General features: G+C 37.1%; 1 pseudogene; it reads left to right on the top strand.

Moving 5' to 3' along the window:
* Window positions 1-207: 207 nt before the first annotated feature.
* LOC130854299 (protein Z-dependent protease inhibitor-like) lies at window positions 208-24,464 on the top strand (annotated as a pseudogene).
* Window positions 24,465-25,393: the final 929 nt, after the last annotated feature.

Raw genomic sequence — 25,393 nt, 5'->3', positions numbered from 1 at the left:
ATTCACTTAAGCATTTCTCCTGGAATCTCCCTGAGAGGGTGGTAGGGTGAGGCACCCAAGCTCCACAGGGTTTACATGGCAGCGGCTCATCTGGAGGGGTCTCCTGGGCGTTGTTCATGATGGGCTCCACACAGGCATCTCCAGAGATATACGCGGTTCTATCCAGTCCTTAGTTGTCATCCCTGCTCCACAGCAGCCACACCTGAGATGTCCTTGTTCCCACCTGGCCCCTGGTCTTATGGTTCACACCACACCTACTATGGGCATCTCCATCCTGAGGTCTTCCAGCCTCCATCTCAGATGCTGGACAATGTCAGTCCCATGGAAAGAATCTGCAGCCCTTGCATCCCATTAAGGGATAAGGAGGATCTGTGGTTTTGCCTCAGGTTGGTCTGCCTTGGAGCTTCTGCTTGTCTAATCTATCATGGCACAAGGAACTAGGGGGTCTTGCTGCCTTCCAAAACCCTCACAAAAGTGGAACATAGAACTCCTTGACACTTGGATCCCCAAATTTGTCTGGGGCTTCTATGGCCATCCCCTGGGATTCAGTCCAGCGTAGGAGAAGGGCAGGTTGCAAGGCCTGGTTCTTGAGAATGTTCACCAGATTTTAGTGGTTTCCAACCTTCCCCCACCTCCAGATCTGAGGATTGTATACTTCTTGGAGAGGCGGGGAAAGAGCGGCCCCAGTATATCACATATTCATCCACTTTCATTCCGTGTTTATTGTCTAGACCAGGACTTTGGCATATATATCACTGTTTATTTTAAAAAACGTATGCACATGGCTACTTTATAAATCATATTAAAATGTATGTAGTGCAAAACAGTAGCTTTTATCTTACCTTTATCATCCCCCAAGCTATTACTTTTAAATACTTTAGCCATTTCTTTTATAATAAGATTATATTGCTATTTATTGATTTATCTATTACCTTTCTCTTATGAAATATGTATATTTAGCTCTATTACATTTCCCTCTTCTCCTGCCTACCCTTCCACTAAAAATGTTATGAAAACACATTAAAAGACAAAGATATAGCACTGGAAGGTAGGACAGTGATTTGCTTGTCAAGCAGCCTGTTATCAGAATCTGGAGGAAACAGCTCTATGTTTACATTGGTGAACTAAGAATTATAGTTGATAAAATTTGAATGTGAATATCAAAAGTGATTATTAAAAGAGAATATAGATAAAACAAATATACTTGTAAAATTATACAAACTTAAGAGGAGGGAAGGGAAGATGTGGGGTAGTGATATGAGGAAAAACATGTCAAAGTATTCATTTTACACAGAAAAGAATCAAGATACAATACATATATTTTTTACTTTGTTTAACAGAAAAGATACTTTTGAATAACTTAAGGATAATCACAAACAGAATTAAATCAGGATTATTATTTCCTAAATGATTAGACAAAAGAAAAAAAGAAGGAATCTCAGAAAATAAGGAAGGGTAGTTGACATGCCTAAATAAAGATAACATTAAAAAAAGGCCTATTTTTACTTTTTTTTTAATGTCTAGAGTTTTTCCCCCAGCTTTATGAGGTAAAATTAACAAATAAAAATTGTATCTATTTAGGTTACACAACAGGATTTTTTAAGGTGTATAATGTGATGACTTAACATATGTATACATTGTGAAGTTATTACCACACTCAAGTTAACACCTCCATCACCTCACATGGTTTCCATTTGTGTGTGTTTGTGTTTGCTGAGAACACTTAAGATCTACTCTCTTAGCAAATTTCAAGTATATAATACAGTATTATTAACTATAGACACCATGATGTACCTCAGCTCCACACAACTTATTCATCTTGCAGCCAAAACTTTGTGCCCTTGAACCAACATTTCCCCATTTCCCCCAGTCCCCAGCCCCTGGTAACTACCATTCTACTCTGCTTCTATGAGTTTTATATTTTTAGATTTCACACATAAATGAGATCATATAGTATTTGTCTTTCGGTGTCTGGCTAATATCATTTGGCATAACACTCTCCAGGTTCATTCATGTTGCTCCAGATGGCAAGATTTCCTTCTTTTTATGGCTAAATAATATTCTACTGTATGTATATGCCACATTTTCTTTATCCGTTTATCCATTCACAGACACTTAGGTTGTTTGTATATCTCAGCTCCTGTGAATAGCGCTTCAGTGAACATGGGAGTACAGATAACCTCTCCTGGACACTGATCTCACTTCCTCTGGATAACATATACCCAGAGGCGGGATTACTAGATCGAATGGATTGTATGAAGGTTCTATTTTTAATTTTTTGAGGAACTGCCTTCCTGTTTTCCAATAATGCCTATACCAATTTACATTCCCACCAAGTGTACAAGGGCTCCCTTTCTTCACGCCCTTGTCAACACTTGGTATTCCTTGTCTTTTTAATACTGGAATCAAGCTTATTTTAAAATCCAAGCTCTGCATAGTCTAGCTGTGTGATTTAGTCACATCTCTGAACATCTTTGTAACTCACTCTTCTCATCTGTATGAATGAAAATAAAATGCCCACTTCGTATGGTTATTGCAAGTTGAATGAGATCAAACATGCCTCCTATTGCATGACATCAATAAATTTGCACGTCCAAAGTAGCACAGTCCAGGATTCAAAAGCAATTTTAAAAGAACTTAATCTTTCTTTGCATCTCTGTATGGCTTCTTAAAATTACAGTTTTCTTAGAGCCCATAGCTTCTCAAGAATCCCCATCCAAACCCAGCATTAGTCTACACACCACCAAGCTCTCCTTGGTCCATATCAGCTCTTGTTCTCATAGTCCTTTCCACCTGTCCTCCTGAACTACCCAGTTTTGTCTCTCTCTCTACCCACTTTCCTGATGTTGTATTCAAAAATCATAAGAACATGGCCACAAATTCAGATCTCTTCTTACTGCAGAAAGGATGACAGAAGTTGCATAAACTCAGGCAGAGAAAAGAAGGAGGAAGTGAAATTGGGATTATGCTTTAATAAATTTTATTCCCATCACATATGTAAAGTACCTTACACATAATAAATACTTAATACATAACTATTTCCTTTCTCAGTGACTCCCAACATTTCATAAATGCTTAGTCTTTGTTTTTGATATATCTTCCATAAATAAAAATAATTATTTAATCCTTGAACACTAAATTTCTCAACACTCTCTCCCCAACTCCACCAAATTAGCAATTTGAAAATGGGCACTGCTTCACAGGAGAGGGACTGCTGTTTTAAAGCAAACCTATGATTCAGATAAAATTAAAAACCTGTATTACAATATGAATAATCACCTCCTAAAGTCTCTATTCTATGCTTGGATTTTTTCATTGCATTTTCTTAAAGCAAGGCACACCTGCACCCCATACCATCCCTGAGGGGCCTAGAGTGAAACTAGACTCTGCAAAAGATCCCCTTGGTGATTCCAACTTTTTCAAAAGTAAGAGTTTTTTCTCCTGACATTTTAGAAGTGTTATTAAAACTCACTGGATTCTTGGGATTTGGAGAGGGAAGAAAAGAAACAACTGAAACCTTGATTTTCCTCCCCTGGATATCATGTTTGTTTTGACATGTGGGTGTGGTGTGCTTTTCTGGCAATGACTGCACAAATTCAACCCTGGGTGTCTACAGGACACAGCACAGCCATGTCTAGGTTGCTTGGACAAGGAGTATTGCTTTTCTGTCTGCAGGTCATTCACACACAGCTGCTGGGCTCAGGTGTCGTAGCACCAAGTTGCTCTGCTCTTTCATTAAGATCTTAAGCTGCATACTTATGTGTCCGATAACAAAAAGCAGGGAGAGGGATTGTCGAAAAGTTTCATGTAGTGGTGGATGGAGATGGGATTTAGGGTCATGGATCTGTAGGAAAGGTACAAGTTGCAAGTTTCTGACCCTTTGGACAAGACACCATTGTCTTTTGTATGACATGCTTCTGATTGAATGTCAGGATGCCATCATTTCTGCCCTGTCTTTTTTTCATTCTGCAATTCTTTCTGCCTCCTATTTCAGTGGAAGTTCTTCACAGAAGTCTTTGAAAGTTTGAAGTTGCATCTCCCTATATTGGCTCTTTTTTTTCTGTTTTCTTTTTTTTTTTTTTTGCCTTTCAAATTGATAAAGATTTTATTTTATTTTATTTTATTTTTATGTAATCTCCTTGCTTTTCTTTTTTTTATTATTTATTATTTTTTGGGGGGTACACCAAGTTCAATCATCTGTTTTTATACACATATCCCCATATTCCCTCCCTCCCTCAACTCCCCCCCCCACCCTCCCTCCCTCGAGTCCCCCCCACCCTCCCCGTCCTATACTGGCTCTTATGTAGAGAGTGATATATGTTTTTTGTTGCAGAGTTTCTTCTGCTGAAATGAGTTTTAATATTTTATTTGCTTTAGTCATCACCCTTCCCTTCTGGTCATGCATTATTCTGCTTCAGCCTTACACAGTGGACTATTTGGGGTTCATGCAATCATCATATTATTTCACATCTCCATACCTTTGCATGTTCTGCCCCCCTACTTAGAATTCCTTTTCCTTAGACCCACAGACATAGAAAACAAACTTATGGTTACCAAAGGGGAAAGGGGAGAACAGATAAATTAGGAATTTGGGATTAACATATCCACTCTACTGTATATAAAACAGATAACCAAGAGGGACCTACTATATGGCACATAGAACTATACTCAATATTTTGTAATAACCTATAAGAGAAAAGAATCTGAAAAAGAATATATATATATATTGAATCGCTTTGCTGTATACCTGAAACTAACACAACATTGTAAATCAACTATACTTCAATTTTTTTAAAAAAATTTTTTAAGAATTCCTTTTCTTCACTTCATTTAGCTATCGTAGTGCTTGTCTCTCAAAACTCAACTCATGTCACTTCTTCCCAGAAATCTTCCTTGACTCTCTTATTGTGCTCCCTTAGCTGCCTGTAAATACCACATAAAACCAATATTTGCTGAGCACTTACTAAGAGCTAAGCAATGGCTTAAGCATGTAACCTCTATTAATTCATTTATTCCTCACGACAATCTTATGCTGAAAGAGCTATTATTTAGACTCCTTTTACAGACAAGAAGAAAAGATGTGGAAACATTAAGGAACTTGCCCCAAGCCAGGCTGGTGGTGAGGTCCAAATTCAAGTGCAGGTCTGTCTGACTTCAAAGCCTGTCCTCTTTAGCAATAGCTTATTTTACCTTTTCTAATAATTAAGGCATATTTGCTGATATACTTTAATTATGGGAATGCTTTCCTGGCCCTTCCGTTAATTTGAAAGTTGCTTGGGTTCAGAGCTAAAATCTTACTTCAGCGTATACTAGTAAAGTGCCTGGATCAAGGGCTCGACACAAAGCTGTTGAATAAATGAGAGTGGAGGTCTCTGTTCTGTCACTTTCTATATTCAGCTTACATCAGAGTACCTCTCTTCTCAGTAAAATTGAAACTCAACTTCACCAGGTCAAACCATACCATATGCTAGTGAGGAAAAGCAGAAGGAATCCGAGGCAACTGCTATATTGGCAGCTCTGAGTAGAGTGAACAGGAAAAACAACGTGTAAGTGCCCATGGATGCCAAGCTCCAGGGATGAATTAGTTTGTGCAGCTGGGAGTCAGTGGCAGCCAGCCCACCAATTTCACACAGGAAGCAATCATCAATAGAGGAACATGGACCAAGGGCAGGAGAAAGAAACCCTGTGAAACCAAAAACTGAGAGAAATCCACGTAAGTCCAAGTAAAGGACAAGATGGTGTAGGCAAGATTAAATGTAGTGTCTATTTCAATAGTGATGTTACAGGACTGACTATAGGATGTGCCCGAGCATTTGCAGTAATCAAATCACCTACAGTTAGGATTTAGTAGTGACTCGCAGAGAAACAGAGATTCGGGATTTGCTTAGAGAAATTGTACCAAGGAGAGAAAGGATCAGCACCCATGGAAAGAACTACGTGGAGATGCTTCTAAGCAGTTTTGAATCCCAAGCTCACTTACTTAAAGAATGAATGAGCATGAATAAAAGCAAATATGTGGCACAATTAAACAGATAAGGTGATGTATTAACAGTGCCACTGAAAGTGACAGACTAGGGATTTGAATGAGAACAAATATGATTGTGGATGAGATCTGTGATAAGGCGAGGAGAGAGTGAAATATTTTCCAGGAATTTTGAATGTAGAAATTTTAGGGGGTTATGTGCTATAAGCATAGCTGAAGAAGTCGTACAAATGTAACATACAGGGAAGAAGAGTTACGTAGTCAGGTAGGATTGAAAGGTGACAGCACAATGGCTTTCAGATGAGACAAAAAGGAGAGAATAAATGAATGCTTATTTTGAGTTTTGAAATTGAGAAGAAAATATAAAATGATTGAGAATGAACAGCACGCAGCAAGAGAACAGTGAAGAAAATCAGGAAGCTACTTCTTTTTGGATATCAAAGCCATGAAAATAAAAATCCTGGCTTCAAAAGGAGGAATTTCAATTTAAAAAAAAAGATAAGGGGGCAGGAGAGTTTTGGGAAATGAATGAAAGGGGGGAAAATTAAAATAAGTTAAAAAAAAAGCCAGCACCCACTGTGGGAAACCTAAATTCCAAATCTATAGGAAGAGCAGTGATACCAAGCTTGAGAAGCAAAGGGCAAAAGGAAGGGGGACACTCAAAGGAGAGCCAAAAAGATTAAATAAAATGTGAAGAGCACAAATATGGAAAAGAGGCACCCTCAAGTTGGACCTGGGATTTAAATTGTGTGCACGTACAGAATCCAAGAGGAGAAAAGAAGAGTCAATGTTTCAGAACAAGACCAAATTTGAAAATTATATCATTTCTGGTCAAATTATGGCTTTGATACAACTAGTATATAAAATATTACTGTCCCAAAAGAAACAGGGAAGAGGACAATTCTGGAAGGAGATTATACTTATCCTATAAACCGGCGATTCTCCGTGGCAGCCTGTTAGCCTCCTGTGGAAGCTTTTTCAACTGTCCCAGTGTCTGAAATCCAGCTCCACATATTCCAAATTAATTTGTTTTGGGTGGGAGCTCAGCATCAGTATTTTTAAAAGCTCCCCCCACCCCCGTCCCCAAGGAGAATCCACTATGGGGTTAAGGTTGAAACCACTGCTACACTCCCATGAGTCACTTGGTGGGAAGAAGGAACTGCACCTGTATTCGCTAGAAAACATGAAAGGTGACTGTCAGAAATATAAGATTTAGGATCAATCTGTAAGAGAAGTCTAATTGAAGAATGCTTATTTACATAAAGCTCTTTATCATGTAGAGTGACATATCTAAAAGAGAATCAACAGAGAACATATTTATGTGTAAATACAAATAAAGGTGAAATTTAAAGTTAAAAATTATCTAAAATAAAAAACTGAGACATTTGACAGGGATATTTAAGGAACCAGCAAATCTTCTCAGCGTGTGCAGATATTTACAATAAAGTGAGAGGAATAAGCAAAGAGAAGGAAGACTATGATCTTATAGAAGAGATTTATGTCTTTGTCTCCCCAGTAGCTAGAGCATGCCCTGGCATAAATTGGGAATTCATAAATTTTGCTGAATAAAGGAAATCTGCATCAGGGTAGGCATGAGAAAATTGGGTAGGAAATCGGGGAGGCAGGGCAATGGGTAATGAAAGGCAATAAACTGGCAGTCAGTGCTGGGCTCCACCCACCAGCGTGTCATTATGTGAGAGGACAAATCAATACGTCTCCATGGCTTATTGTTGGACTAGGTGGACCGAAAGGTCATCCAGCTCTGAAAGTTCATGACCATATCGTAGCTTAAAAAATAAATAAACCATCAAAGGGAAAGGAGAAGTCAAAAACCTTAAAAGGCAAAATGGAGTGAGCCAGATGTGCATGATGGAATTCATAGATAAACTGAAGGTGAGGAAATGAAAGCCAAAACACCCAAAACAGGAGTAAGTAAAAGGAGTTTATCAGGGCACTAAGATGTAAGTTCCCTGAGGGCAGGAGCATTGTCCCTCTTGCTTCCCACTGTACTCCCAGTACCCAGAGCAATGTTTGGCTCATAGTGGGTGTTGACTTGACTGGGAAGATGGGGAATGCCAGCTTTTTATAGAGATCCCAACAGGGCACTGATCTGGAAAGTGTCATGGAGGAGATGGTCAAAAGAAAAAGAGGTCCAATAAGTGCGAATTATTCACACATCACCAACATCATATATCTGTATGATTGATATCCTACCTGGGCATTGCCATCAACTTACCTTGGTCATACCACGTGCCATCAGTGCACCAGGACATAGGTCACATGAAACATTGGCTTGAAACTAAGTGTGGTGACATGGAATTAATTCAGATATTGAAAGGACTTTAAAGCAGTACTGTACCTGCCAAGTTATTTTTTTTTTTTTCTCTTCAGCCAAAAGCATGTGCTTTTCCACAGAAGAAGGCCAAGAGGTCTTGATCATGAATCCATTTTTGTATTGCAGGACCATTCCTGAGGAAACACCTCAGTGATACAAAAAATCCTTCCCCAAATAACTCCAATAACTTCAAGGTTTAGCCCCATTTTTTTTTCTCCAAGTAAAGCAGGTCCTCTAATTTACAACTCACAGCTTTCCAAAGAACAAGAACTTTAACAAGGAGTCTACAGTTACCTATCTTAAGTTCAAAGAATATATGGACTTAATCAAGCTTCTCTGTCTCATCACCCACAAATCAAGGGCTTGGATGCAATCATGAGGTAAACCAAAACAGAGGTCCACATGCATTGTCAGAGGAGGCTGGCCAATAAGCTGGGCCAAGTTTTCCAGGGTTCAACATGGCATTCCTTTCATCCAGCAGCCAACACACTTGCACTGAACACCTGGATTGGACCCTGTGCTAAGTGTTAGGAAGATTCCTAAATCAGAGTGTCTCCCCAGAAGGCTTTATGGTCTAGTGGGAGCGACAGACAGGTCCACATCTAAGCAAAGGGAAAGGAAGGGGAGCTTCTATTTGTTAATATCTGCTGGAGGCCGGGTTCCATGCTATAGGCGCTATCTTCTCTCCTTATTTAACCCCACAGTCTCTTTTACAGACAAGAACACTGAGGTTTTCAAAGAGGGCATTTACTTACCCAGAGTCTCAAACCTCTGGATAAAATGGGCATCCAGAGTTTTTTCTCCTTGAAAATCCATTCTCTTGTCCCTCTACCATACTCAAATGCAATTTTCAGAAAGTTAAAATAACAGTGGTGATAAATGCTATGCTAGTAGTAGTTTGAACCAAAGGCTATGGGAGTGCACAGGGCACAGTGAAACTGTGACTAGGAGAGGAAGGGGGTCAGGGGAGGCATCACCGAGGATGTGACATTTGAGCCGGGCCATGTTAAACAGCTGGAGTCAGTCCTGCAGGATTACTAATGTGTTGATTTTTTGACTACACCTCTTGGGCACTTACCAGAGCCACAAAGTGAAGGAAGCAATAATTCTTCTCTGGTCACCAAAACTGCTGAAATGGAGTCACCTGCTATTTCTACACCCACTGGTTTCACACACAGAGTTTCTCAAAGAAGGTTACAGTTAGAGGATGTTAGCTTAGGGAGTAGCAGGTGTGTGGATGGAGAGGGATGTGGGCCATGTCTGTTGGGAAGGGGAGTGCCTCGGTGCTTTTGAGTCCCTCCTGTGTGCATGCTGGAACTAGAGGTACCCAGAATAGATAAATGGAAGCAAACAACTCCAAAGAGGATCTGCAAAAGCATGTGGTACAATTTCCATCTGAGAGTTGTTTTGAAAAGAAAGATCTCAAGCATGGAGTACCTTTTTTTTTTAAGAAGCAGAGTTTCTGTTTACCAATTGATGATAAATCAACAGGGTTGCATGGCAGCCAAATGGGTCTTTAAATATGCTGCTTCGTTTTTCCCATTAAGTCCAAGGAGTGTCCCAGAAATGGAAAAAAATAAGACATAAACTTCAGTGAAGCAAAATTTGGAAAAATGTGTTTGATCCACTGAACAAAAGACACTGGGTTGGACCTTAATGGAAAGAACCTTAGAGTAAATTATGGAAAGTTTAGTGACTATGTACTCTGAAAATTAAGGAAAATAATGGAACGTCCACATAAAGCACATAGAGTCACCAAGTGGGGAGGGAAAGGGAAAAAAATTGAAAAGCTTTTTAAAGCACTATGATGTTTCTGTATAGGAGAAGGTGCACAAAGGAAACAGCTGAATAACTACTAGCCAAGTGGCAGAAGCCGAGAATGACTGAGCAGTTCCCAGGTGATCTCCCTGCTTCCACCTTCCCTCTTATATACAATCCCTCGCACTGTGACCAGTGATGTCCCTAAAATTTAGATCTGATTATATCACTCCTCTGCTTAAATGCCTTCAATGACCTAGTCTCAAGAAAAAGTCCAAATTCCACAGTGTGCCATGCAAGAACTACCATAATGTAGCTCTTCTTACTATCTAGCTTCATCTCCCTTCTTTCCCAGTGCACACTTTTTTCTCTCATTGTGCTGAACTTTCTGAAAATACCCCCCAAATCAACTTTTGAAATGTTGAAAATACAATTTCTCTTACCTGGAATGCTATGCTTCACCACTATCTTCTTTTTTCTCCTAACTCCCATTCCTTCATTTTTCCATGTAGTATTTATTGGGCCAGGCAATGGGTTAGACACTGCCTTGAGAGCAGTGATGGAAATGGAGATTGTCCTGGTTCTCATGGGCTTCATGGTCTAGCTTAGTTATTACCACTTCCTTCATGAAGTGAAGACTCCAAGGCTGGATTGAATGCCCCTCCAATCCCAAAGCACCATGAATGAATGATTACATTATTCATTGTTAATTACTTAATAGTTCATTACATAGTTTAACGAATAACTAATTAAGGACTTCCCTGGTGGTGCAGTGGTTAAGAATCCGCCTGCCGATGCAGGCGACACGGGTTCATGCCCTGGTCTGGAAAGATCCCACATGCCGCGGAGCAACTAAGCCCATGCGCCACAACTCCTGAGCCCGCACTCTAGAGCCCTTCAGCCACAACTACTGAGCCCACGTGCCATGACCAGGGAAGCCCACACACCTAGAGCCCATGTTCCACAACAAGAGGAGCCACCGCAATGAGAAGCCTGCGCACCGCAATGAAGAGTAGCCCCCCCAACTGTAAAATAGTCAGTGGGAAGTTGTTGTATAACAAAGGGAGTCCAACTCGAGGATGGAAGATGCCTTAGAGGACTGGGGCAGGGAGGGTGGGGGGGACTCGAGGGGGGGGAGCCAAGGAAGGGAGGGAATACGGGGATATGTGTATAAAAACAGATGATTGAACCTGGTGTACCCCCAAAAAAATAAAAAAAAATAAAAAAAAATAAAAAAAAAAAAGAATCAAATACAGACCAAATATGAGAGAAAAAAAAAAAAAAGAGTAGCCCCCGCTCGCCGCAACTAGAGAAAGCCCGTGCACGGCAACGAAGACCTAACGCAGCCAATAAATAAATAAATAAATATATTTTGAAAAATGAGTAACTAATTAACTATTGAATCAATAAGGCCATAAAAGACCACGGAAAATGCCATTTCCAGCGGTATAGTTCTCCAAACAGTATTTGCCTCTTTTTGGTCCAACAATCGTTTATTGGGCATTCATCACCAGATACCTTTCTAGGCACTGGGCATCTGAAGATGATTAAGACAGTCTCTAACCTTAAGGAGTTTGCAGTCCAGGAAAGGAAACAAAGCCATAAATTTTAATATAATTTTAAAACATATAAATGCATAACAGTGTCAGAGGGTGTTTCAAACATTTTGTCTGAACAAATCTTTCAATTCTCATAAGAACTTGGAGGTAGAAGACAATTATTATTATCATCCCTATTTTATTGTGAGAAAACTGAGATTAAGTCATTTGCCCATTACTTAAATCCAGCCAATCTTGTTCCCCAGTTCATGATCTTAACATCTTAATAGGCAAGGTAGATGCTGTAGTGGAGTTACTTTATAAAGTGCTCTCTCAAAACAGAGACAAGAACTGAGCCCAGAATTGAAATTCAGGAAAAGTTTCTTGGAGGAGCTGAGTCCTTTCCTGTGCTAAACCTGGGGTCAATACAATGAATCACTGCCTTGATAGCTGAATGAGCAGACCCACTTACTCCAAATCAGACAGTTGGTAGGGTGGCAGTCAGATGATTCAGACAGGTGCAACATACTCTTTGTTAAATATTAATATCTTTATACTATTTGGGAAATAACTATTGTCCACAAGATCCCCAAGTGCCACCCTTGTCATCTTGGCCATCCTAGTTGCAATGGCAGCTTTATAAGATTTAAGCTTCCAAACAGGTGTGAATCAGCTTCTATTCTTGCTATTCTACTCTGTTGACCTAATTCTTTATGCCAAAACCACACTCCTGTAATTAACTATAGGTTTGTAATAAATCTTGATATCAGCCAGGCTAAGTCCTCCTACTCTGTTTTTCTTCAGGAGTGTCTCAGCTATTTACGGCTCTTTGCTCTTCTGTTTATATATATTTTTTATGTTTATCAATGTACTTTGTTTTAGTTATCTATTGCTATAAAACAAATTGCTCCATTAGTGGCTAGAAACAACACATACTTATTATCTCACAGTTTTTGTGAGTCAGGAAACCAGAGATACTTAGCTGGGGGCCTCTGGCTCAGGGTCTCTCATGCCCAAGCTGTGTGGAAGAACTGGATAGTCATCTCAAAACTTGATTCAGGGAGGAGTCACCTTCAAGTTTCTTCATGTGACAGTTGATAGGCCTCAGAAGACCCATGTCCAAGTTCAGTCACCCTGGCCTCTCCAACAGCTGCCTGGAGACAGAGAAGCTGGCATCCCCCAGTGTGAACAATCTAAAGAGAGTGAGAGCCAGCAGCCAGGGCAGAAGCCACAGAAGTGACATTCCATTATGTCTTCCATATTTTATCCATTAGAAAATAGTCCTTAAGTCCAGCCCACCCCAAAGTGGGGGGGAATCACACAAGAAGTGAGGGAAGCGGGGGTCATTGGCAGCCATCTTAGGGGCTGCCTACCACAGTTTATATTAAACATAAACCTTAAAAATAGAAAATACATTCTCATAGTTAAAAATTTTACATGTACCAGAGGGCATATCATAAGTGTCCCGCATACCCCATTTATCACGTTCTACGAAAAATATTACTGAAATTTTGACTGTAATTGCTTTGAATCTAGAGATTTGAGAATTGGTATTTTTGTGATATTGGGTCTTTCTCTCTCCATGAAAATAGGAAGTCTCTTTTGTCTAGATCTTATTAGTATCTTTTAGTATATTGTCATAATGTTTTTAATTTATTTAGGTCTAATTAATGTCATTCAATAGAATATCATAATTTTATCTTTAAAGATTCTGCACATCTATTAGATTTATTTCTAGTACCTTATTTTTGTGGCTATTGTAAATAGCATCTTTTATATACATATATTTTCTGACTACTTGTTGTTGATTGTAAATCTGCAGTTGACATATGTTTACATATATCCAGCACCTTTGCTAAACTCTCTTACTAATTCAAAAGAAATTGTCAGTGTATCTTCTATGTGGATAGTTTTGTCAGCTGCAGTGATGACAGTTTTGTTTCTTCCTTTCCAAATTTTATACCTTTTATTTATTTTTCTTCTTTTACTGTATTGGTTAGGACCAACTAAACTATTGTTTTGTTCCTGATTTCAAAGGGACTGTTTTGACATTTCATGATTTAAATAAATCTTACATAGTTCTTTGGCAGATACCACTTAGCAGATCAAATATGTTCTTTTTTATTTCTAGTTTACTAAGATATTTTAAAATAATTAATGAACTGGAATTTTAATTATTCCTTTATTTTCCATATATTAAGATGATTATATCATTTTCTTCTTTAATCGGTTAATATGGTGATTTTCTATTATGGAACTAACTTCATAATTAGGAAGCCATCTTAGTAATGGTGTATATTTCATTGGATTTATTTGCCTATTATTTCCTTTAGAATTTTTGTATCCATATTAGTGAATGAGATTGTCCCGTAACTTCCCTTTTTCGTACCATCACTGTCTGGTTTTGATAATGAGGTTTAATAGTCTCACAAAATAAGGTGGGAGTATTCTCTCTTTTCTTATTTCCTAGAAAATGTTGTAGAAATACCTGTTATTGAAATATTTGAAAGTATATGAAAGAATTTGCTTGTAGAAGCATCTGATCCTAGTATTCTCTTTGGGAGAAGATTTTAAGCTTACACAGATTAAAATTATTTTATGGTAATGTAACTATTCAGGTTTTCTCTTTTCTCTTCTGTTTGCTTTGATATGTTATATTTTCTCAAGTAATTTGCACATTTCATCTAATCTTTTAATGGATTAGATTAAGTTGTATATAACATTCTGTTTTTTTAAATTCTTCTGCATCTGAAGTTACCTCCTCTTTTTATTTATTTATAATACAGGTTTTTTGATGCCTATCTCATTTTTTAATCAATCTTACCAGACATCGAGCAATTCTGTCACTTCACAAAAACCCAACTTAGTTGATTCTCTTTGCTTTCTATTTCATTTATTTCTTTCATTTCTACTTTTATCATGATTATTTCTTTTTCTTCACTATTTTTAAGTTTCTTTTTTACTGAAGTATAATTTACATGCAATGTTATGTTAGTTTCAAGTGTACAACATAGTGATTTGACATTTATATACATTACAAGATGATCACCATTGTAAGTCTAGTTACCATCTGTCACCATTTAGAGTTATTACAATATTATTGACCATGTTCCCTATCCTGTGTATTAAATTCCCATAACTTATTTACTTTGTAACTGGAAGTTTGTGCTTCTTAATGTCATTCACCTATTTTGCCTATCTTCCCTCCATCTCTGGTGAGCACCAGTTCATTCTCTGTATCTATGACTCTGTTTCTGTTTTATTTTATTTGTTCATTTGTTTTGTTTTATAGATACCACATAAAATTGATATCCTATGGTATTTGTCTTTCTCTCTCTAACTCATTTCAATAGCATAATATCCTAATGAAAACATGTTTTCATAAATGTTTTTAATGGCTGACTAATATTTCATTATATACATATACCATGTCTTCTTTATCCATTCACCTATTGATGGACACTTAGGTTGTTTCCATATCTTTGCTATTGCAAATAATGGTGCAATAAACATAGCATTACATGTATCTTTTCAAATTAGTGTTTTCATTTTCTTCAGATAAATACCTAGAAGTGGAATTCCTGGATAGTTCTATTTTTAATTTTTTGAGGAAACTCCATACTGTTTTTTGTAGTGGCTGCATCATTTACATTCTCACTAACAGTAAATGAGGACTCATTTTCTCCACATCCTCACCAACACTTGTTTTTTGTTTTTGTCTTTTTGACAACAGCCATTCTCATAGCTGTGAGGTGATGTCTCGTGATTTTGATTTGCATTCCCCCGATGATAAAAAATGTTGAAGATATTTTCATGTACCTGCTGGCCATCTGTATGTCTTCTTTTGAAAAATGTCTGTTCAGGACCTTTGACAATTTTTTAAATTGGATTGTTTGGGTTTTTTGATATTAAGTTGTATAAGTTTTTATATATTCCAGATATTAACCTCTTATCAGACATGTGATTTGCAAATATTTTCTGCCATTCATGAGGTTGCCTTTTCCTTTTGATACTGGTTTCCTTCACTTTTGCATGTAGCTATCCTATTTTCCCAACATTATTTATTGAAAAGATTATCTTTTCCTCATTGTATAGTCTTACCTCCTTTGTCATAGATTAATTAACCATATGCGCATGGGTTTATTTCTGTTGTATTGATCTATGTGTCTGCTTTTATGCTAGTACCATACTGTTTTGATTACTATAGTTCTGTAGTATAGTTCAAAAATTTGTACTTTTTTCTCAAGATTGCCTTAGCAATTCAGAATCTTTTGTGATTCCATACAAAGTTTAGGTCTACTTGTGTTTTTTCTGTGAAAATTGCAGTTGATATCTTGATAGGGATTGCACTGAATCTTTATATTGCTTTTGGTAGTATGGGCATTTTAACAATATTAATTCTTCCAATCCATAAGGACAGTATAAATTTCCATCTATTTTTGTCATCTTTAATTTCTTTCATCAATGTCTTATAGTTTTCAGAGTACAGGTCTTTCACTTTCTTGGTTAAATATATTCTGAGGTATTTAAATTGCTGCAATTGTAAATGGGATTGTTTTCTTAATTTCTATTTTTGATAGTTCATTGTTAGTGCATACAAATGCAACAGATTTCTGTATGTTAATTTGCATCCTGCAACTTTGCTGAATTCATTTATTAGTTCCAATAATTTTTGGTGGGATCTTTAGGGTTTCCTGTACATAGTATCATGTCATCTGCAAATAGTGACAGTTTTACTTCTTTCTTTCCAATTTGGATGTCATTTCTTTTTCTTGTCTGATTGCTGTGGCTAGGACTTCTACAATAAAAGTGGTGAGAGTTGGAATAGTATAACACTATATGCTATTTTTCATTTTATCTTTAATCTAATTGTTATTTGTTTCTAATCTGTTTTTTCTCTCTGACTACTCATTATATTTCTTTTTCTTTGTTATTTAGCAGCTTATATATACATGTTTTCATCTTTCCTGCTTGGAACTTAGGGATTCCTAAATTTTAGGGTGTGTGTTTTTTATCAGTTTGTGGAAATTTTTCACTGTTATCTCTCAGAACATTACCCATTGTTCATTTTCATGGCCACTCCTTCTGTAACTCTGATTACATGTATGTTGGACATTTGTTTTCATTTTATGATCCATGATTTTTGATGTCTCTTTCATGGTTACCATATTTTTGACACTGGTATGCATCTGGTCACTTCTGTACTGTCATCTTACAATTCAGTCCTTCTCTTGAGCTGTATGAAATCTGCTTTTAAAACCAACTGAGTTTATTTCAGTTATGTTATGTTTTTCAAATGTGCCTTATCGTCACTGAGAGTCCCTAACTCATACTTTCAGTACTGTTTATGCTTCTTTAAACTTATAAAATATTCTCTTTATTCTATATTCGAATATCATAAGTCTTTGTATATTTGATATTTGTTTATTTGTTTCAACATTGGATATTTCTGCTGATTCTCAGTCATGTCTCTTGTTTCTGCATCTTTTTATAATGTTTGACTGTTGAGTCCTTTATCTGATGTAATTTTATCTGAATGAATTCTTAGAGGCATGAAGTTGAGATTTCTTTTAGCCACATAAGATTTATACCTGCTTCTGGAATCCACCTTTAAACATTATTTTCTAATAATTTTAAGATAAAATAGGCAAGTTTCCCATGTAAATTAGGATTCACCTCTACTTCACTGTTCATAGAAGGTGTGGCCCTTTTTGGTAGGTAGGGTCTTGGCTTCACATGCAAGTCTTTTATCTAACTCCCTACATTATATGGACAATAATATTTGTTCCCTGCTCCCTATGAGGCCATTAAAACATAATCTCTGGATCACTAGAAATACACAGGTGCCCAGAAAGCAGTAATAGAGTTTTCTCCCAGGATTTATGCTTTTGCTTCATGTTTGACTGCTGGGGATTTCCTTATTCTGTTGCCAGCTCAGCCATGTAATGAAAAGTTTTTCCAAATGCCTTATATAGTATCTGGGATTATTCTGTAGTGTAAGGCTTTGCAGAATATCAAGTTTGTAAAACTGCCAGAAATGGAAATCTAATTTATTCTTTTTAAATTTTGCCTAAATTAGAACAGTTCTTTTTTAGATTATTTTCTATTAAAAATTCCTTATAATAAAAATGTTTCTGTAAAAATAGAAAATTACAAAAACCTCAGAGAATATTGCTGAAAATTTTACCACTTCCCCCAGATATCCATGTATTAGGATTAGGTTAAACTATGCAAAATAGTCCTTCTATAGGTCAAAATTAATTTTATGTGGTTCAAATAAATATATCCTTCCAGTCTTTTTTCAGTAACTGTGTTATATAGGTAAAATAATAATTTACATATAACCTTATATATTTTTCCCTTTGCAGAAACATTTCCCTATTAAACTTCTCACAATAGCTTGCTTATACAACACTTATATACATGATACAATTGTTTTAATCATTTCCCTATTTTCAGACATTTAAATTGCTTCCACATTTTTTATATAAGTAATACTATAGTGAACATCTTTATGCATAGAGCAATTTTATGAATTTTGTATCTTCTCTTAGAATGGATAAATGGAAATGAAATTGCTGATTCAGAAGATTAAAGTTTTTAAGAATCTTATTGCCTATCAGCAAATTATATTCCCACTTGCAGATGTAAAACATCAGAAAGGAATACTTGGAGTCTCTCTCAGTTTCCTAATTTGGTATTTCAACACCTCATTAGAGAAGTCATGTGATGCTTTAGCTCTAACCTACATCACACCTATTGTGATGTGTTCTCCTTTTTATAGTATCTGTTCTTGGTTTAAATATCTCCCAGATACTCACCACATTTTGTGTAATTACTGAAAGAATCTCATCCAACTTCCCCAGAAGTTTTTTCAAAGTACCATAAAAGTCAAATTACCTAAATCTATCTAAATTAACTCTCCAAAGAAGTATGCCAATTCTCACCAAAGGCCTAAAATTTAGTTCTAAGCAAGTTTCCAGATTTCTGTTCCAGATATCATTTCATTTCCATTTGTGGAAACGCCATTTTGTTCCTCTCCCCCAGATTCTTCTCTACATAACAAAAAAGGCAATAACTCATATATTTTTCTCTCACTAGATTGTTTCAATAACAATAATAAAAGCTACTTTTTACTGAGTGTCTAATCTATGCCAGGAACTATGTTGGGCACTTCACATGATCTCTACCTCCCATAATAAATTTGCAAAGTATCATCATGCCTTTTGGATATCTGAGGAAAACTGCGTCTCAGAGAGGTTGAAGAGTCATGGAAAATAAAGGGTGTGATCAGAGTTGAAGAGGATTTGGCCAAAGTCAAGTCTTCCTCTTTAGAAATATAAACACACACACACTAGTCAAAGTCATGTCTCAAAAAACCAGAAGATGGGGTCTCTTTTGTGCAGTACCAGGTGTCTTGGGTCAACAAAAGGACCCAGGGACATAATGGTTCATCCTTTATGTCATAGGTAGAATTTAAAGGCCACAAATAAAGCAACCTAGCTACCAACCTTGTGAAATAACTGCTGAGAAACAAACAAAAAAGCTGAGAAAATGAATGCATAGCCCAAAGATGGTTTTCCCCATGGCTTAGTTTAATCAGCTAATAACACCCAAGAACAGCATGGCTAAGCTAGTTCTTTCATTCAATGCCATATTCAAGCAATGTTGTTTCACAGCTTTAATAGCCCTGTCAACATTCATCAGGAAATCAGTGCAGCCCTCCAGAATCCTGCCATAAAAACACAGTGCCTTTTTTTAATTAGAGCTGTGCAACCTTCAGCACACCCCAACCCTATGTTGAATTGATGAGTCTCACTCTCACCTTAAGCTCACCAAGATTCGATTGAATCCAAGGGAAGCAGAGAGGGCTCAACATGGGCCCAGATGAACAAATGTATTTACGTAGGTTTCACAGTAAGCTTTTAACTCTTGATGCCATGGCTTTTTAGAAAATGAACAAATTATGGTAGGAAAATCTAACTCTCACAAACATGAGAGTTGTTAAATAATCTACACGCTGGGCACAAGTTCTATGAAACGTAGAAAAGTAGATGTAAATTCAAGATTCTGGCGGCATCAAGGTTGCTATATGTGTGTATACCTGCGCAGAGAATGTTATGCAGGCAGGAAATTGAGAGCCTAATTTAATTTGTCAGTTTTATTATTTCATTAAAAATGATATTATTTACCAAAAGTCGTGCATCCATGTTGTTTTTAAAAATATAACAAGCCTTCTATGATTATCATCCCTGGTTTTTTAATGAATCTGTGTACTCACTGAAAATCTATAGCTGGAAGTGTTAGGAAAGAGGAGGGTATTCAACAGGAAAGTATAGACACTTGCTGCTTTTCCTAAGAATCTGAGGATTGCAGAATCCTAGATATTTTGCTATTAAAACCATAATAAATTACGGTGATGGTCACTTCTGGGTTTGAAGCTTCCATGGTCTGTGAATTAAATAGAAAAAGTTTGGTTTTTTTATTTTTGCAATTCCCTACTCAGGAGCTGTATTCGAAAATATAGGAAGAAAACCTCCAGCTGAACTAATATGAAAACAATCTGCTAAATATGGGGGGGGATTTAAGTTTTTAAATTATGCAATGTAAGGATGAATAGCTCTTACAATGGCAAGAAAGAGAAAAATGCATACTTTGAATCTCCACCTATTAGTGATCTTTTTGCCACAGCTCTCAGTTTCTCTAAGATTAAATAATGTGTTAAAGATGATTTGGTCTTTTTTTAGAGTATATATTTACTATAAATCAATTATCTTGAATTTGATTTCAAATTTAATTTTTCTTCAAACAAACATATACAGCATCAAGTAGTATTGGTATAAAAAAACTTTCCTCAATTACTCTACCCAGAATATATATTCCTGCCAATCATGAAATCAAAATTCTGTTTCATTTTTTTAAATAAACCAAAAACTTTTTATAAAATGTTGCTTCCCAAAAATTCATGTACAAATTATGACCTCATTTTTGTAATTTTCCTTGGCAAAATTTCTGGAATAAATTAATCAAATGCAACCTTCCATAGGAAAGCACTTCCAAAAAATAACTTCCTCTACTGAAATGGAGTCTACAGAATGACAAGTGACTTCTCCACTTTACAATGTAAAATTTATTGCTTATTTGCCAAAATGTTCATTTTTATTGACAAAAGGAGACTTTGAATGGCAATTCATTAGATGTGTAAAATAATTTATTTCCTGTTATATCCCAAATATTCAGGTACAAATATATCTGAATATCTAGAATAGATGCATTGGAAAGAGAAGAGAAAATTTGGGGTCACATTTATATTCAGGGTAATAATCTAAGAGTATTCCTACATTTTGATAAATTAGGTTTGAGGCCAAAGTGGAATAAAACAGGTAAGGAAATTAAACTTGTTAAATTTTTTGTAATCGTTGTAATGGGAAGTGACATCTCATAAACTTGTCTAGGAAGAAAATCCTGACCTCTTGTAATAAAGCCAATATGTACAGAGAAATGGCATGAGGGTCAAATTAAGGGTTGATCTGCCTTCTCTGGAAGAAATACCAGGCCACCTTTGGTCAAGGACTAACTTCATAAATGGGCCTAGCAGGTAGTTACCCAACCTGTATGTTCTGAAAACTCTAACAATGCTATCTTTCTCAAAACACCTTCCCAATGTCTGTTACTGGTACCTGAAATTACACCATTAGAAGTTTATTCTCCTCCTTTCATGTTTTGTCCCATGCTAAAATGTAAACGCCTCAGAGAGTAATAATACATGAAGCTTATTAGCCATTTCTGTCTTTATAGTGAGGAGTTGTTAATCAAAGAGATGAATAAAGTTTGAAATAATCATCTGTAATGGGAAGGGAAACACTAGTAAAGGGAAAAGTCCCTGGAAGATGTCAGAATGAACTGGGAAGTACAGGAGGGCACAGGGAAAGAAGGGAAGGCACTGGGAGGTAGGGAAGGCAATTTTTTTTAACTTTTTATTTTATACTGGAGTATAGTTGATTAACAATGTTGTGTTAGTTTCAGGTGTACAGCAAAGTGATTCAGCTATACATACACATGTATCTATTCTTTTTTTTTTTTTAATTTTTTTATTTTTGGGGGGGGGGGGTACACCAGGTTCAATCATCTGTTTTTATACACATATCCCCGTATTCCCTCCCTTCCTTGACTCCCCCCACCTCGAGTCCCCCCCACCCTCCCTGCCCCAGTCCTCTAAGGCATCTTCCATCCTCGAGTTGGACTCCCTTTGTTTTACAACAACTTCCCACTGACTGTTTTACAGTTGGTAGTATATATATGTCTGTGCTACTCTCTCGCTTAACTGAGACATGTATTTTTCTTTTCCAAAAGTTTTCCCTTTTAGGTTGTTACATAATATTGACCAGAGTTCTCTGTACTACACAGTAGGTCCTTGTCAGTTATCAATTTTAAAGATAGGGAAGACAATTAAGCCAATGGAAAGCTTCACAGTTTCTATTTAAATGGAGTTATAATCCATAGCTGCATGGGGGGAAATATTGCTGGCTGGGCTCAAACTCTGCTTCTAAGGGCTAGGCAAATACATGGAAAATAACACAAGTAAGGTCTTTTCAAACAGAAAATAAAGTATAAAATAGCTAAGAAAACAAACCATCTTTTGATTTGAAAATATGATCCTCAAAGAGTCAAGATCTGCAGACATCTCTAACTACAGCATCTTTTTTCTGTGTCTACAACATGGTTGGAAGGCAAGCAACCCAACAGCAACTCTTTAAGAGCAGGGCCCAAGGGAAAAGAACATAATATAACATAAGTATTTCTCAAAGCGTGTTCCATGGAATACTTAAGTGAATAGATGCTAGAATGTTGAGTGGAAGGGAGTTCTTTAGATAAATAAGTTTGAGAAATGCTTTATACCATAAATCTCCTTAAAGGGTTAAAACATGTATGGCAGAGATGACTGTGTGTTCACTAAAATCCACTTCCTTGTTCTCAGATCACATTTCCCAGCATTCATTCACAGTTTGGTGTGGCCATGTAACTAGGTTCTGGACAACGGGATGTGATTTCTGGGTAGAAGTCATGTGTACCACTCTCTGGATTGGCCACAGAAACCTCCCGCGCACCATCTTCCCTGCTCTTTGCCCCTTCCAACTGTCCAGAATGGAATACACCTGGGGTGATTTGAGGAGCTCCTCAATGAGGATGGTGAAATTGATGGATGGTGAGTGGCTTTATGAATTACCCTTTGAAGGTAGCCACCTAATCAAGAACTCCACCATTGGACCATGACATGGGCCAGAAGTACATCTTATTATGTTAAGCTACTGAGATTTCAGTATTTTTTCCTATTATAACGCTTTAGATATTTATCCTAATAAAATGCTTTGCATCTTAAATGTTTGAAAGGCATTACAGTTAAAAAATCATGTTTACTTTTATTAAACCCAATTTTTTTCACTGATTTGACCACAGTAACTTTCTGATTTTGTTTTGTTTTTACTTTAACAACTATTAGCTAGTAGAACTGTTAGTTTTCTTACTTAAGAAAAACTATGTCTTTCTTCAGGGAATACTGAACTAAGCCTTTCTTCACTCCCTCTAGCCTTCTGGAAGTTTATTCTAGCTAGAGGAGAAGTTTACTCTAGGTGGAAAAGGAGAGGACTAAGAAACAAGCAATGGCCAGGATTATAAGGATGTATGGCACCAGGGATTGTAATTATAAACTCACCCACAGAGCTATGTTAGATATTTCAACACAGAATTAACTAGGTGAGTACAAAGAACAGAGGTATGTTCTTTGAGGAAGCAGCTCAGAGAGAGCCTCTCCCACAACTGGGAGCTGGGCCTGGCCCAGAGGAGCTTTGCCTTCATCCCTGAGGACTTTGATATCAAAGAGACCTTCCTCAATTTCTCTGAGGAAGTAGTTGACCCCTCTTGATCCTGTTCTCATCAAGGTGAACATTTTCCACTGAACAAGTACAAACAAGGAAGTTAAGGTGCCCATGATGTATAGGGCAGGCAAGTTTGCCTCCAAAGTTGATAAGAATTTTCATTGCCACATCCTCAAACTGCCCTATTGAGGAAATGCTACCATGCGGCTGGTCCTCATGGATAAGATGGGTGACCACCTTGTCCTTGAAAACTCCCGACCACAGACCTGGTGGACACATGGCTCAGAAACATGAAAACCAGAAAAATGAAAGTTTTCTTTCCAAAGTTCAAATTAGATCAGAAGCATGAGGTGCATCTACAAGGGACTGAGGAATATGTAAAACACAGCATAGAAAGGCAATCAGCACAATCCAGGTTGTGGGAAATAATTTTCAAGAGAAAAATATTCCATTTCTTTCACAAATTAGTTACAAGGAAAAAAAGAGAGTAGAAGTAGTCTATGTACTGAAAAAGCCATAAGAAACATATCAGCCATTTGCAATGTGTCATCTTTATCTAGATCATGAATCAAACAGACCATAGTGAAATACTACATTTGTGAGAGAATAATGTAACAGGGGATAATATTAAGTATTCTTAATAATGTCTGACAATTGTATTGAATTTATGATCATAAAAAGAGTCTTTATCTTCTAAAAAAAAAAAAGTATAAGGTGCATGAACTGCTGAAGCAGATGGGAATAAGCAGAATCTTCTCACCCTGGGCTGACCTCAGTGAACCGTCAGTTACTGCAAGAAATCTTAAAATAGCCAAGGTTTTACAAAGAGCAATGATTGAGGTCGGTAAAAAAGGAATCCTGACAGAAATTACTGCTTATTCAAAGTGGACCGGCCATTTCATTTCATGATCTGTGAAGAAACCTCTAGAATGCTGCTATTTCTGGGCAGCGTGGTGAATCCAACTCTTCTGTGACCCATGACATGTGTAAGTATTTAGAGCTACAGCAAATGTTGAATCCGAAGTGTTTGAACCTACACAGGACAGTGGCATTGGGTGTCGAAAGGAGAGTGTCCCCCCTTGTCCTCAAATGCTAGTTTGAGTCACTCTTAGATAAATCTGAGTATTAAATTCAAACTTATTTTAAGGAGAAAAAATTAACGTAAAAGGAGGGAAGAAGTGAGAATCATATACGGAAGCTAAGGATTAGTGAGAAGAGGCAAGTGTGGTGACAAGGTTCCAATTTTTAAAAATTTTGCCTTATTTTCTCTTTTCATATAAGGAATCATCATACAGGAAGAGTAATTACTAATAATGGCCTTGTTCAGCTACTTTAATTAAAAATATGTATTTTGATCTTATATCTATTAGGACTCTCTCAGAAAGGGCAACTCAAATGAAGGGGATTTATTGGTCTCGGAGGCAGGGCAAACCTTACTGCTGGTTTGACCCAGCTGCTCCATGATGTCCTCAAGGCCTGGCCTTTTGGTCTTGCTGTTTTTTCTCCTGTGAGATTAGCAGCATCTTCAGTTTGCTTTCCATCGTGGTAGCAAGAACTGTAGTGGTTCTATGATTTGTACCCATACATCACAGGAGAACTTATTTCCCCCAAGAAAACTTCACCCACATTTTGTTGATCTAATGTGTCAACACCCCTTCTCATACCTGCACAAACTCTAGGGTTCCAGAAAATGCCGTATACTGATTTGATTTGTGTTTGGACAATAGTACCTGGACCAGTCACTATGGCAAAATGGACCATCTGATTAAATTACACAAGTCAGTTCCCTCACTTGGGGTGGTGGGTTAAATCCTTCCCCATACCATATGGCTGCCACACAACAGGGGAGAGGTGGAATTATTGATGAAGGGACAGCCAGAGATCAACTTCTGAATAAATTATA

Source organism: Hippopotamus amphibius, chromosome 5 (assembly GCF_030028045.1).
Source record: "Hippopotamus amphibius kiboko isolate mHipAmp2 chromosome 5, mHipAmp2.hap2, whole genome shotgun sequence".
NCBI lineage: Eukaryota > Metazoa > Chordata > Mammalia > Artiodactyla > Hippopotamidae > Hippopotamus > Hippopotamus amphibius.
This window is presented reverse-complemented; position numbering and strand designations above follow the sequence as displayed.